This window comes from Protopterus annectens, chromosome 12.part0 (genome assembly GCF_019279795.1).
Source record: "Protopterus annectens isolate FY-2018-M chromosome 12.part0, PAN1.0, whole genome shotgun sequence".
NCBI lineage: Eukaryota > Metazoa > Chordata > Ceratodontiformes > Protopteridae > Protopterus > Protopterus annectens.
In genome coordinates, this window is record NC_056746.1 from 315,898,789 (window position 1) to 315,911,571 (window position 12,783).

The following is a 12,783-nucleotide window of genomic DNA, read 5'->3' on the forward strand; positions in this document are numbered from 1 at the left end:
ACTGGGGGCCAGTTGTGGATCACTGTCTCTCTCTGGTTCTCACTGTAGGGGATCAGGGTATAAAACAAACTGTTGCATTAGAAGTTGTGGGGAAAGAGGAGAAAAGTTCACAACGTGGCTGACCCCACTGACGAAATATCAACTTCACCATTGATGTATTGTGAGACCACTCATGAGGCAACAAAAAAGATCTCCTCCGTTTGTCCGCTAAAACACTGGACTTCCGCGTAATGTGCTTTGCCTTCAAAAAACAATTAAAATTTATCGCTCACTGCCACACACTCCTTTCTTCTCGACACAAAGGATAAGAGAAGGTTCTCCCTATTTGTTGATATACTAGACTACACAACAATCATTCCCAAAGGAAGATCATCCCTGGGAGGCCTGCAATAATATGAGGACTGTTCTCATCTCTAGATGTGCAGATTGACCTCTAGGTGGACTACGTGCCTTGATCCTGGTGTCCCAAGTAGTCCCCACCCCCTCAACCCCATATGGGAAGATTCCTTGATCACCATGACCTTGGGCAAAGATGGAACAAAGGAGAAGCAGTGAGGAACTTCCAGTGTATTGTTTCACCAGGACATGTACTCTTTGCAAATCTTGACAATTCAAATGGGAAAATTCATGGGTTGTCACCTTAACCACTGGACATCCAATGTCCACTGTAGCACGCTCGTATATCTTGCCAGTGGTACAAGTATTATACAAGCAGCTGTAGACTACAGGAGCTGCAAGTCCAACCAAACTGGGGGTGACTGAAGAGAAGAGTTTTGCAGCCTGATGTTATAAGGCTTGATAGTCTGGAATGTAGCCGTCTTGCTGTCTGTGAAACTGTATCCAAGTGAGCACCTATGACCTCTAGGACTTGAGTAGGAGAAGGTTGTGATATGCTTTAATTGATTGTAATGTCCAGATCGAAGCTTAGATGACTAAGTAGTTCCTGGCATGAGTCAAGAGATGCCTGGTGGGAGTGGTGAGGAGCTAGTGGTCAAGGCAGGGAAATGTCCTGAATCCTAGCAATCTCAAATCTGCTGCAACCACTGCCATATATTTGGAGAGGTGAGACCACCAGTCAGGGACCTGAACTAGAAGTGACTGGCCCTCAGCCAAATGCTAAGATACCTCCTGGATCATCTGTGCATTCTGATGTGATTGTGCCCATAGAACTTCTGTTATGGAGGAAGGAATATAGTACACACCCTGAAGTGTGGACCAAACACCAACCATTCAGAACTTAACAGATTTAGATAGTTTAGGTCTAAAATTGGACTGAGGTACCCATTTTTCTTTGGCACCAAAAAGAATCTCGAAAAAAATCAGAGCCCTTGCTTGGCTGGTGGTATCTTTTGGATGACTTTTTGCTACCAGCTTCACTTCTTAGGCTAGGTCTTCCCTTTGGCAGGGTAGTACACTGGGAACTTTCTCTGTTCTTACTTGGGGGAGGATGGAAAAAGGGAATGTAACAGTATCTGGTAATTTTAGATGTTAAGTTGTCAAACTCGCCTTCATTCTTGCTGGATGGGTTCGCAGCCAGTCCTCGGCTCCGACTCGGCACTTGCTAAGCTCGAGAACTCATTTTACCAGCTCGAGGCAACCCTATATCCCATGATGCAAGGCGTGACTACCCCAGATCTCGTTTGCCGCTTCGCGAAGAGGTCCCCCTTTTACCAGCTCAGGTAAAGTTTCAATTTCTTCAAGATTAGTCAGAGTTTTTTCCCTTAATTTCTATTTGTCCTTTATTGGTTATTTTATTTATACTTATACTTATCTCCTACCCTATATTCCCTTCCTTTACGTTAGGATTTATTCCTTCAGGCCTTAAGCCTCCCCCTCAGTTAATTCCTGTCAGGTTGTGTGTCTGTGTTTTTTGGGGATTAATTGTGTGACTGTTGTGTGTCTGTCTGTTTTTTTGGGACATTATTATGTCTAAAGAGGTAAAGGTCTCAGGCTTCAAGAAGTGTGACTCGTGCTGTCAGAAAATGTCTCTGACAGACTGTCACACTTCTTGTGTGTATTGCCTGGGGCCTTTACACCTGCAGGACTCCTGTGCCATTTGTCACTCTTTTAGCCAGAGAGTCCTGCAGGAACGAAGAAATAAATTAATTCTTCATGGCTTGTTAAAGTCAGAGGGTTCTCCGACCAAGGCAGGGTCGGTTAAACCCTCTAAGCCATCTAGAGCCCAGGCTGTAGTTTCTAAGCCTTCGGCTGTGGCTCAGACTCCTTAGGAGTCGAGATCGGCTCCGGCTGGAGCCGATCTTTCTTCTTTGGAGATTGTTGTGTCGGCTCCGTCTGGCTCCGACACACAAACACCCATTACTTTGTCTGCTCCGGCCGGAGCCGACGTGTCTTTATCCAGTATTGGAGCCGACAAGTCTTCGGCTCCATCTGGAGCCGAGGGGTCATCGGCTCCGATGGCTCCATCCAGGAAGAGATCTCGGTCTCCTTCCTTAGAGTCGATTCTTTCGGCACCGGGATCTCCTCTTTTGTCGGAGCGGAGCCATCGGAGCCGATCTTCAAGATCTTCCAGGCTATCAGATCACGATTTAGAGAGGGTGGTAAGCAGACTGTTGAAGTCACAGGCACTATCCCAAATGCTCCATAGCCCGTCTCAACAGACGTCTGCTATTTCTCTTCTCCCCGAACTTCCTCCTCCGACTCTCCTTCAGAGTTTGGAGCCGGAGCTTCTTGGAACGGTGACCGTGGGTGCACCGGAGCTGATATTCCCCTTTCGGCTCCGACGTCTTCGGCTCCGATCTCCTCCATGAGACCTTCGTTGGAGGGATCCGGTCGGCGGGTCTCCCTTGTCTGCTCCGAGGGGGCGAGTGGCATCGGACCCTTGTCTGATCCTGCTCTCCCTCTTGGAGCTTCGGCATTGGTGAGCTCGGCACCGACATCTGCTTCGGAGCCTTCTCTTTCAGTGGGGCCGGGGATTCCTGTTTCTTCGGGGCGGGAGTCTTCTGGCCTCCCTGGGAGAGGAGCCTTCGAGGTGATGAGGAGTGTCCTAGCCCCTGAGCTAGGTCAACGGTCTATTCCTTTAGCTCCTCCATCTTCGGTGCCTGTTGATGTCTCTTGCCAGTCTCTTGCTCCTGGACCCAGAGATCCGCCGCCCCAGGTTTCCCCATTGGGAATAACTTCCTCTTCTGAGGTTTCTCCTGATCCTGCAGCAGAACCCCCGCGTAAGAGGACGTGTAAGAGGAAGCACACAGACTCCCCTGAGTCTACTACATCAGATACCGACTTAGATGAGTCAGAGGGTTCCCCACGGTCCCCCTCTGAGGATGTCTCCTTTTCAGACATCCTGGAACTCCTTAAGCAGAGGGGGAACTGGCCTTCCATTAACCCCTCCTAGGATGAGTCTGTATACCTGGAGGCTTTCGGATCTCGACCCTCCACCTCTTGGGTGTCTCCGCCTTTCGACCCACTCATGCAAGTAGTAGCTCGTAAGGTGTGGGCAGCCCTGGATTCTGTGGAACCAGTTCCTAGGAGGCCCTCCAAATTCATTACAGCCCCTGCAGACAGTTTCTTTCTAAGGGCATTCCTGTTGATGCCATGGTGGTGGCGGCGGCCACCAAGAAGAAACTTGCTGATCCTTCGGTACCTGTCCATCCTCCTAATAAGGATTCTAGGACCATGGATAGGTACGGCAAGTGGATGTTTTCTTCAGCAACCTTTGCTATGCGTTCGCTGAACTACCTTTGTCACTTTACCAGACTTCAGAGAGACATTCTCAAGGAACTGGGTGAAGTGGTTCAGGATCCTTCGGCCACTGGGGCTCAGGAAAAGATTGCCTCACAGCTAGGAATCCTCAATTCTTTGACTAACTCCTCCATGCGGCTCATTTCTTATGCAGCCGATGGGGCGAGTAGGGCCGCAGGCACAGGAGTAGCACTTAGGCGTCAGGCCTGGATGCGGCTTTGTAATTTTGCAGACCCTTTTAAGGCGTCCTTCACCAATACCCCCTTTGACGGTTCGGCTTTGTTCGGGCCTCAGGTGAAGGATACATTGACCAGGTGTGAGCAAGACGGCAAGACCCTTTCTGCCGTAGGAGTCCATTTCTCCACCCCTTCAAGACCCTATCCAAAGGGTCAGAAGGGAGGGAAAATGTGGTTACGTAAATCTCAAGGAGTCACGCCGGACACACGTGGTCAGTTTACCCCCAGAGGCAGAGGGGGTAATAATAATAGGCGCCGCCCTAGGGGCAGAGTGTGTCCGCAGAATCAGGGTAGTAGGGAGACTCTCCCTGATAAACCCTTCCAGCATCCCTGAGGTGTTGCCCGACTGCCCACCCTTGGAGGCAGTCGGGGGAAGATTGTCGCTGTACCCAATAGCCTGGCGTTCCCTCTCTCAAGACAAATGGGTACAGTCGATCATATCCGAGGGCTACAATATCCCTTTCGAGAGGTATCCCGTTCCTCATCATTCCCTTTCAGACGTCTCACCCGGTCTAAGGGAATTGGCAAAACAGGAGGTATCAAAACTCCTAGCAAAAGAGCCATCCAAATAGTGCCAGCAGACCAAGTAGGATCCGCACCTACTCGAGATTCTTTTTGGTCCCCAAAAGAACGGGAGATTGGAGACCAATTTTAGACCTCAGCAAAATAAACAAGTTTGTCAAGAAGGCAAGGTTCCGGATGGTCACGCTTCAGTCCATTCTACCCTTTTTGGGCATGGACAACTGTATGTGCTCAATAGACCTTCAGGATGCGTACTCTCATATAAAGATTCACAGGCGCTCCAGAAGGTTTCTCCGCTTTCGGCTGGGGTCCAGTCATTTTCAATTCAGAGCCCTGCCCTTTGGCCTCACTACAGCCCCCAGAGTGTTTACCAAATGCATGGCAGTGGTTACGGCTCATCTGAGATGTCAAGGATTCCAGGTGTTTCCGTATCTAGACGACTGGCTCCTCTCCGCCACCACCAGGCATCAACTTCTCAAGGCCAGAGACCACACTCTGCAAACCTGCAAGCAATTGGGGATTTCAATAAATTTCGAAAAATCTTCTGTCGCCTTGCCAATCTGTTACCTTTATAGGTGCAGAATTAAACACTGTCAGCATGTCAGCCAGACTCACAGAACGAAGAATTCTGGACATTCAGAAGTATGTTCGGATCATAGTACTCAGCAAGAAGATCAGAGCCAAATTTGTCCTGAAGGTTCTGGGCCTTATGGCTGCGGCCATTGTTCTTCTGCCATTAGCCCGCTTCCACATGCGTCTTCTGCAGTGGATATTGTTCGCTCAATGGTCATTCCAGCAACTCCCCATGAGTCACGAGATTTTTGTCGCACAGTCGTGCAAGTCATCTGACCTGGTGGATGTCTTCTCCTCTGCTCCATCAGGGCCGACTGTTTCTTCCCCCAGCTCCGGTTGCCACAGTCACTACGGATGCCTCTCTGATCGGGTGGGGGGGGGGCATTATCAGGGCAGGATGGTCCATGGGACTTGGCAACCCATAGAATACCATCTGCACATAAATGTCCTAGAGATGAGAGCAGTGCTTTTAATGTTGCAAGCCCTCAACGACTTTCTTCCCTTAGGGACTATTGCAGTTCAGACGGACAACATGTCTGTAGTCTGGTATATCAACAAGCAGGGCGGGACCAGGTCCTACCCACTGTGTCGAGAAGCTCTCAGACTTTGGCAGTGGGTGATCTCCTCTCATCGGTTTCTGATAGCAACGCATATCCCCGGGAGATCCAACCTCTTAGCGGACAGACTGAGCAGAGCTATTCTCGTGCCACATGAGTGGTCTCTCAAACAATCGGTAGTGGACGAGATTTTTCAGAAGTGGGGCTTCCCTTCCTGCGACCTTTTTGCTACACCATTCCCGGACTTCTTCACCCTCTTTCCTCTACCAGGCCATTCCCCGAGAGACTCTCTAACCCGGATTGGCCCTAGGGACTTCTGTATGCTTTTCCTCCATTTCCACTGATACCACAAGTTATTCAGAAAGCTACCATATTGAGAGCCAAGTTGATCCTCATTGCCCCTTACTGGCCTTGACAAATTTGGTTTCCGTCCTTACATCATCATCTTCTGGCCCAGCCTTGGCATCTGGACCCAGTCCCAGATCTTCTGACCCACCAGTTGGGTCATCCGCACCGGGCCATTCATTCTCTCAACCTCACTGCTTGGTTGCTCCACTTCCTTCCTTAGCCAGGCTTCCTGTGATCTCTAACCCCATTAGAAACATCATAGTAGCTTCCCTAAAGTCCTCCACCAGAAAGATTTATGCTAGTAAGTGGAAACGTTTTTCTTTTTGGGCAAAGTCTAAACACATAGATCCCTTTACTGCTCCACTGCATTCAGTTTTGGACTTCTTAGTAGAGATTTTTCAATCAGGATCTTCTTCTTCTACAGAAGTCCAATTGGCTGCAATCTCTAATTTTCATGTTGGGTTAGTGGATCAAAGCATTATGTCCCACAAGCTTTGCAAAGCCTTTCTGAAAGGTATTTTTCTTCTGAAGCCTCCAATCAAAGATCCTCCTCTGCAATGGGATTTGAATTTAATGCTGGCATCCTTGATTCTACCCCCCTTCGAACCGGCTGCTACATGCTCCTTAAAGTTTCTATCCTGGAAAACAATTTTCTTGGTTGCTGTTACTTCAGCTAGAAGGGTTTCTGAACTTCAGGCCCTCTGTGTCCGTTCCCCTTACTTAGTTTTTCACAAAGATAGGGTGTCTTTAAGAACTAATCCATCTTTTTTGCCCAAAGTTGCTTCCCAGACTAATCTTAACCAATCTATTGATTTTGCCAGTTTTTTCCCCCAATTATTCAAACAAAGCTGAACAAAAACTTCATTGCTTGGATGTCCATCGTCAGCTCCGATATTATTTGGACAGAACCAAACAATTCAGAAAATCTGATCAACTATTCCTTTCCTATGCAGAGAACAGAAAGGGTCTCCCAGTCTCTAAAGTGACCTTATCCAGGTGGTTGTCTTCTATCATTTCTTTTGTTTATCATCTTAGAGGCAAGCAAACTATCCTCAAAACCAAAAGCACATTCTACCAGGAGCCTATCCACATCCACAGCTTTTCAGGACAGGCTACCTATTGACACCATTTGTGCTGCAGCCACTTGGGCCACTCCTCACACCTTTGTCTCTCATAAATTGGATTTGGCCTCTAGGGACAGGGCTAGGTTTGGTTCCACAGTTCTCAAGAGTCTGTTCTATTGAGCCACCCAGGATAGAGGTGCTAGGGACGCGGTCCCATCCAGCAAGAATGAAGGCGAGTTTGACAACTTATTTAGAAGTTATGTACATACCATAACGTTCCATGTTAGTTGTCTTCTCTCGCCTTCTTTCTTGCGTCCCTCCGTCCTTCCCCCTGGCCTGGACTGATCTTGAGGTTGTACCTTCCTTTTGTTGAGGGTGTGGTCACTCTTTCCAAGAGTTCCCAGTAGGAAGAGTCTTTATGGTTAGTGCCTATTGGCCTAGTTTCTCCTACAGTTAGTTTTCTTCTTCCTGGGGAAGAAGTGTTTTTGGCAGGGTTTTCTTCTAGCTACCAAACGAGATCTGAGGTAGTCACGCCTTGCATCATGGGATATAGGGTTGCCTCGAGCTGGTAAAATGAGTTCTCGAGCTTAGCAAGTGCCGAGTCGGAGCCGAGGATTGGCTCCGAACCCATCCAGCAAGAAAGAAGGCGAGAGAAGACAACTAACATGGAACGTTATGGTATGTACATAACTTCTAATTTCCAACCAGACCTCTTTGCTGACAGATGTTCAGGCTTCCTGGTGCAGAGATAAGTGTCTTCAGTTTCCAGAGTGCAGCAGTCATTCAGGAGCACTGATAAGGCTTCTTAGTAAGTGGACCTCTGAAGCCTTGGGATTGCGGGTCTCTTCTGCCATGTGGACCATGTTTACCTTTGATCATGCAGTAGAGGGGGGAATTCAATCTCCCCAAGACTCCTGAAAAACCTTTGCAACTTAACAGAACTATATCTTCCTACCCCTTTTTGGTTTCGAGAAAATATCCTTGGAGAGGTAGAAAACCGCATTTGTGTGGCAGACTAGGTTTTTCCATCCTGTTCACTTCTGGAGAGAGTCTGTAGTAACATTAGCTAGATAGCTCACCTGACCTGAATATTGTATTTCTCATGTCTACAAGGAAAAGGGATTGACCTTACCAAGACCTCATTCTACAAGGTCCGTTTCCACTTCTGTGTTCTTAGTGAGAACTTCAATAGGTGACATTTGTGTGGCTGCTACTTGGAATATTGCTCATACCTTTTATTGCTTTTCACAAGTTGAATGTTTTCTTTAAGGGGCAGGGTAGCATTTGGTTCTGCAATTCTATGGAATATCCTTCCATGAAGACCATTCGGGGGTTCAGCAGCTGGGCCTCTGTTCCATCTGTTAAGGAACAAACAAACAAACAAAAAAAAAAAAATATTAGATATGAAAGTTATGTTTTCTGTTTTTTGTTTGTCTTTAACCTCCATTCCCCCTTCAGTTTATATGGGATTATTTAGTATGACCTGAAGAATATTCCCTATTGGTCTTTCTCCCTAGTTAGCTCCAGATCTCCTGCTATCTTGGCTCTGGTAAGGAAGATGAGGAGCCAAAGCCTGGAAAATTTTTCAGTGCCATACAGACATGACCCTGCAGTGCAAGTCCTACAGGTGAAGTACATTTACTCTGATGGCCTAGGTCTGTCTTTGGTAGTATTATTTTTTATGGTGGCTGCCACATTTAGGTGTAGATTCACAGGGCGGGTGTTGTTTCCATAGTCTGCTTTTTTTCACGGGGGACAAAAATCAAGGATTGGGGAGATAAGCCCAGTCATCTACTGTTTATAATAGACAGCTCAGGCATTACTTGAAACAAATGCACAAATTTACAAAAAATAGTCCAGCTTTTCATCTTTACATCAAGGAGGGAAGGTTAATTTTTACTAAGCAAAAGACGGATTGCTGATTAAACCGCTCTTTTCTATCAGACTGCCAAACTCTCATCCCACTCCACTGGTAAATGCTAAGGTCACTCCACTAAGGAAATAGTGGTGCCTCCATTGCTTGCTTAAAGAATGTCTGCATTGCATTTAATTTTGCTGTGACCCCTTGGTGTTCAGTACACTTTCCGTAATTTTTTTTAAGTAGCCTAGTTCTGTGGTACATAGGCGACCCTAACTACTGTCTATGTGACAAAAGTTTGAATAGCAGCCTAGGCACAAGAGTAGCCAGGCAAGTAGAGAGAGGAATGAAGACACAAGGCCTTCTTGTCCCCTTTTGGTTGGGTGGGAAGATGGCATGTTGCACATACTCAGATAATTAGATTTTTGTGTTGCAGACTAGGGAAATCCCCTCCCATTTTTTAGAGATTGGCTGAGTGGGGTTGCTTGGTTGCATGCATTTGCAGATGTGAGGGACCGCCCTGTGCAGATAACCCATTGCACTTCCCACTGCTGTCATTGTAATGGAGTGTATGTGGTAATGTAGGGCTAAGTGATGAACCCTTCTTGGTTGACCCTTTCCCAATTCATGAGTAATGAATGGGACATTTGGCCAGAGAATGGGCTGTGATTAGTAGGCAGTGGGGACGAAGTGTGCCCAAAAAATATAGCTGTCTCAGATGCATCTCTGGTACTTGTCTCCTTTAAGAAAGCTGTACTCCATGACTCAGCTTTCTGAGCTCTTGCTTTTTTGCAGTCTTTTGGTTCCCTCCACCCTGATGGTTACTTCTTGAGGATTCATTCCGATGAAATATCTGTCAAGTGTGGCTAAATGTAACTGTTACTTTTCAATGTGTTAACTGATCTGTTGATGTTGCAAGAATACTTTCCATAACTCTCTAGTTTGGAGTTTGTTTTTAGAGCCTTGACAGTTGGAATTAGGTAATTCAGTCAAGTATATTTTTGCAATATAAAAACAAAGTACTAAAAGTTCTAGTGCAAAAAATAAGCAATAAAGTAAAGCACTAATCACAAGTAAATGGTGTGTGTTAAATGTCACTTTACACTAAAAGTTACATCAGAATTAACTTGGCTTTTCAAGTAGTATATTTTGGTCTGTGTTCGCATCAGTAAAACGGTTATGTAATAAGTAGGTTTCAGACTACAGGAGTTCTTCTCGATCTGTATTAGTGCCAGGGTGTTAAATACATTACCTGATGTTTGATGTCTAGTTATAAATCTGCATTGATCACAATGAGTTATATCCATATAATCCATGTTCAGAATAGAGATTGGTGTGTACGTTGCTTGAGAGATTAGATCCGAAATCTGCTTGAACAAAACAGATAACTGCTGCTTGAGTCTAGACAAAATTTGACTTGCATATTTCTCTAGGACCCACTCACTCTCTCAATCATAAAATTCCTTAAAAAAATCTGTATGGCCTTGGTAATTTCCCTAGTGTTTGGTGGCTATGTATTATGCATCCTCCCCTGTTCATGTAGGGGGCACTAAGTCCTAGCTTGTTTTATTTTAAAAGGAATCCCATCTAAAATTCCTTGACAATCCCACACTAGTTCGACTAACTGGTCTTGAAGGCTATACAGTATATTGCATGCAAAATACCGTCAGTATATTGGTAGTCTTTCTAGCCCTGTCATAGGTTCATAGATAGATTAGTACTAGGCTAAAAGCCCTTGTAAGCCCTTTTAAGCCTAGCCAATTATCTCTTCTGAGACTCAAACCCGGCATCTTGTGTTTGTAAGGCAAACGCCTTAACCATTAGGCCACCCTCCCAACCCCTGGAATATATCCCTAATCTCCAGCATGAACCTTTTGATACTTGTTTAAGTCAAAATGCTAAGGCTTTGTAATGCCTGAGAATTTAAGTATTTGGCTTAAGAAGACTAACTGTATTGATTTCATTAAATGTCCATCTTTGTTTTTGGTTTTGCCCCTCGTTCAAGCTCTTGGATCCATGCAACTCACATGGGTAGGGAAACTTTGTTTTTGAAATTGTGGCATTTCCATTATGTGACTTCTGAAGGCATTTGCACAGCTGTTGCTTGACTGTCCTTTAACATTTTTGCTAAGCATTGTAAACTGGATATGATCTGCATATCCGTCCCCTCGAGGCAGTGATGAAGAAAGACTTATTTCTGTAGGCCAACTGGCCAGGAGTATTGAACTAGTGAATCCATCCTAACTTATCCTTTAGCGAGAGCTCTGCCATATAACACAACAGTTATATACTTTGCCACAATCTAGGATCTGTGAAAAGACCTCTGGCTGCAGGGCAAATGCCACCACCCATGCTGTACTACTACCTGCCTTTGTCTTGTCATGTTTTGCTTCTGAGATTTGGAATTTTATGCTGGTGCAGTGAATAATGAGAATAAGGTGTGACAGTCCAGGAAAATGTCTTATGGGGTTGTGCATTATTGGTCATAACTTTTCCTGCAGCCAAGAGCTTTTGTGACCTATCCAGAGTTATGGTGAATACCCTTAACTTTACATCTGATGTTAATCTTCATTCAGTGATTACTGATGGGTAATCGGTTCCGTCCTCTGAACCGAGCCGGCCATATGCCAAGCTTGCGTCAGCCAAAAACTCTCGAGCTAAGATGTTACCCAGCATGCCCCTCTCCATGTCACCTCAGATCTCATTTGCCGCATTGTCTAATGACTGTGTCAAGCCACTTCTCTTGAGCTAAGTATTTTTGTTCGATATTCATAGCCAAGTCTTTATCTTACCCTATTGCATTATTTTTCAGTATTTTGAAATTTTGCTTACATTTTTAGGTAACCTTGTTATCATCGCTGGTAATCTCTTCTTTACCCTCTTGGCTAGCCGCTCTCATACCATTGTTGGTAATTTCTTCTTTCTTCTTTGAATAACTATGTCTGACAAAAAAAAAAAAGGCAGTCCCATTTTTTAAAAGGTGTTTAGACACACATGTTTTGTGTGTATAATGTTTGGATGTCTCCCACCTCACTGTTATCCCTCCATGTGGGTTATATAAGAATTTTCTACTCCTATCTTGAATGAGAGGAAAAAGAGTGATTTTTAAGGGCCTCCTAAAAACTTCCTTCAGTGAGGCTATCTGTGGGACGGAGGTTTCATCGCCTCCTTTGAAGCCCCACAAAAAAAAAAAGTCATGCTGAGATGTCTTCGGTCTCTTCCATAGTCTCCCGCTGGAGACCCTAGGAACCGAGACTCAAAAAGTTAAAACAGACAGTACCATTGGAATTGACGTCCACACCCTTTTCGGCTCAGAAGCTCTCAGTGCAGACGCCTTCCGCACCCAAGTCCTCAGTGCAGACATATTCGGCACAGACTCTGGAATTGGTGCAGTCTTCTTCGGTGCCAACTAGTGGTGCAGACCTCTTTGGCGCCGACCAGTGGTGCAGAGGAATTTCTATCACCAGTACATCTCTCCCGTTTGGAGGTGATAATTTTTCTCCACAGATTCCATCCTATTCTCCTGCATTGTCCTACTGGTAATTTCTCAGGACAGTAGCTGTGCCGTTGGTGCGCCTCCACTTCACAGCCCTCTTGAGACTCCAGACCAGGGGGCAGGTTTGTAGGGGAGGGGTGCATCCCCCATTCCGAGGTTGTCGTGCTTGGCTCCGGGCTCCCATCCCTTCTTAGGTGGGCCAGCCTTTCGGGTCATGGAGAGGCCCTTGCCTCGGTAGGCAAGTCTATACTGTCGGAATCTATCTCCTCCTCTGGGCCGCAGTTAGAAAGCCACTCCTGTTGGACACCGGAGTCTCAGGACACCCTCCCACAGGAGACCCCTTCTACATTGTCCTCTCCAGAACCTACCTCCAAGGAAGTGCATCGTAAGAGCAGGTAAAAGAGGACGCACGTATATTCCCCGGTAGAGT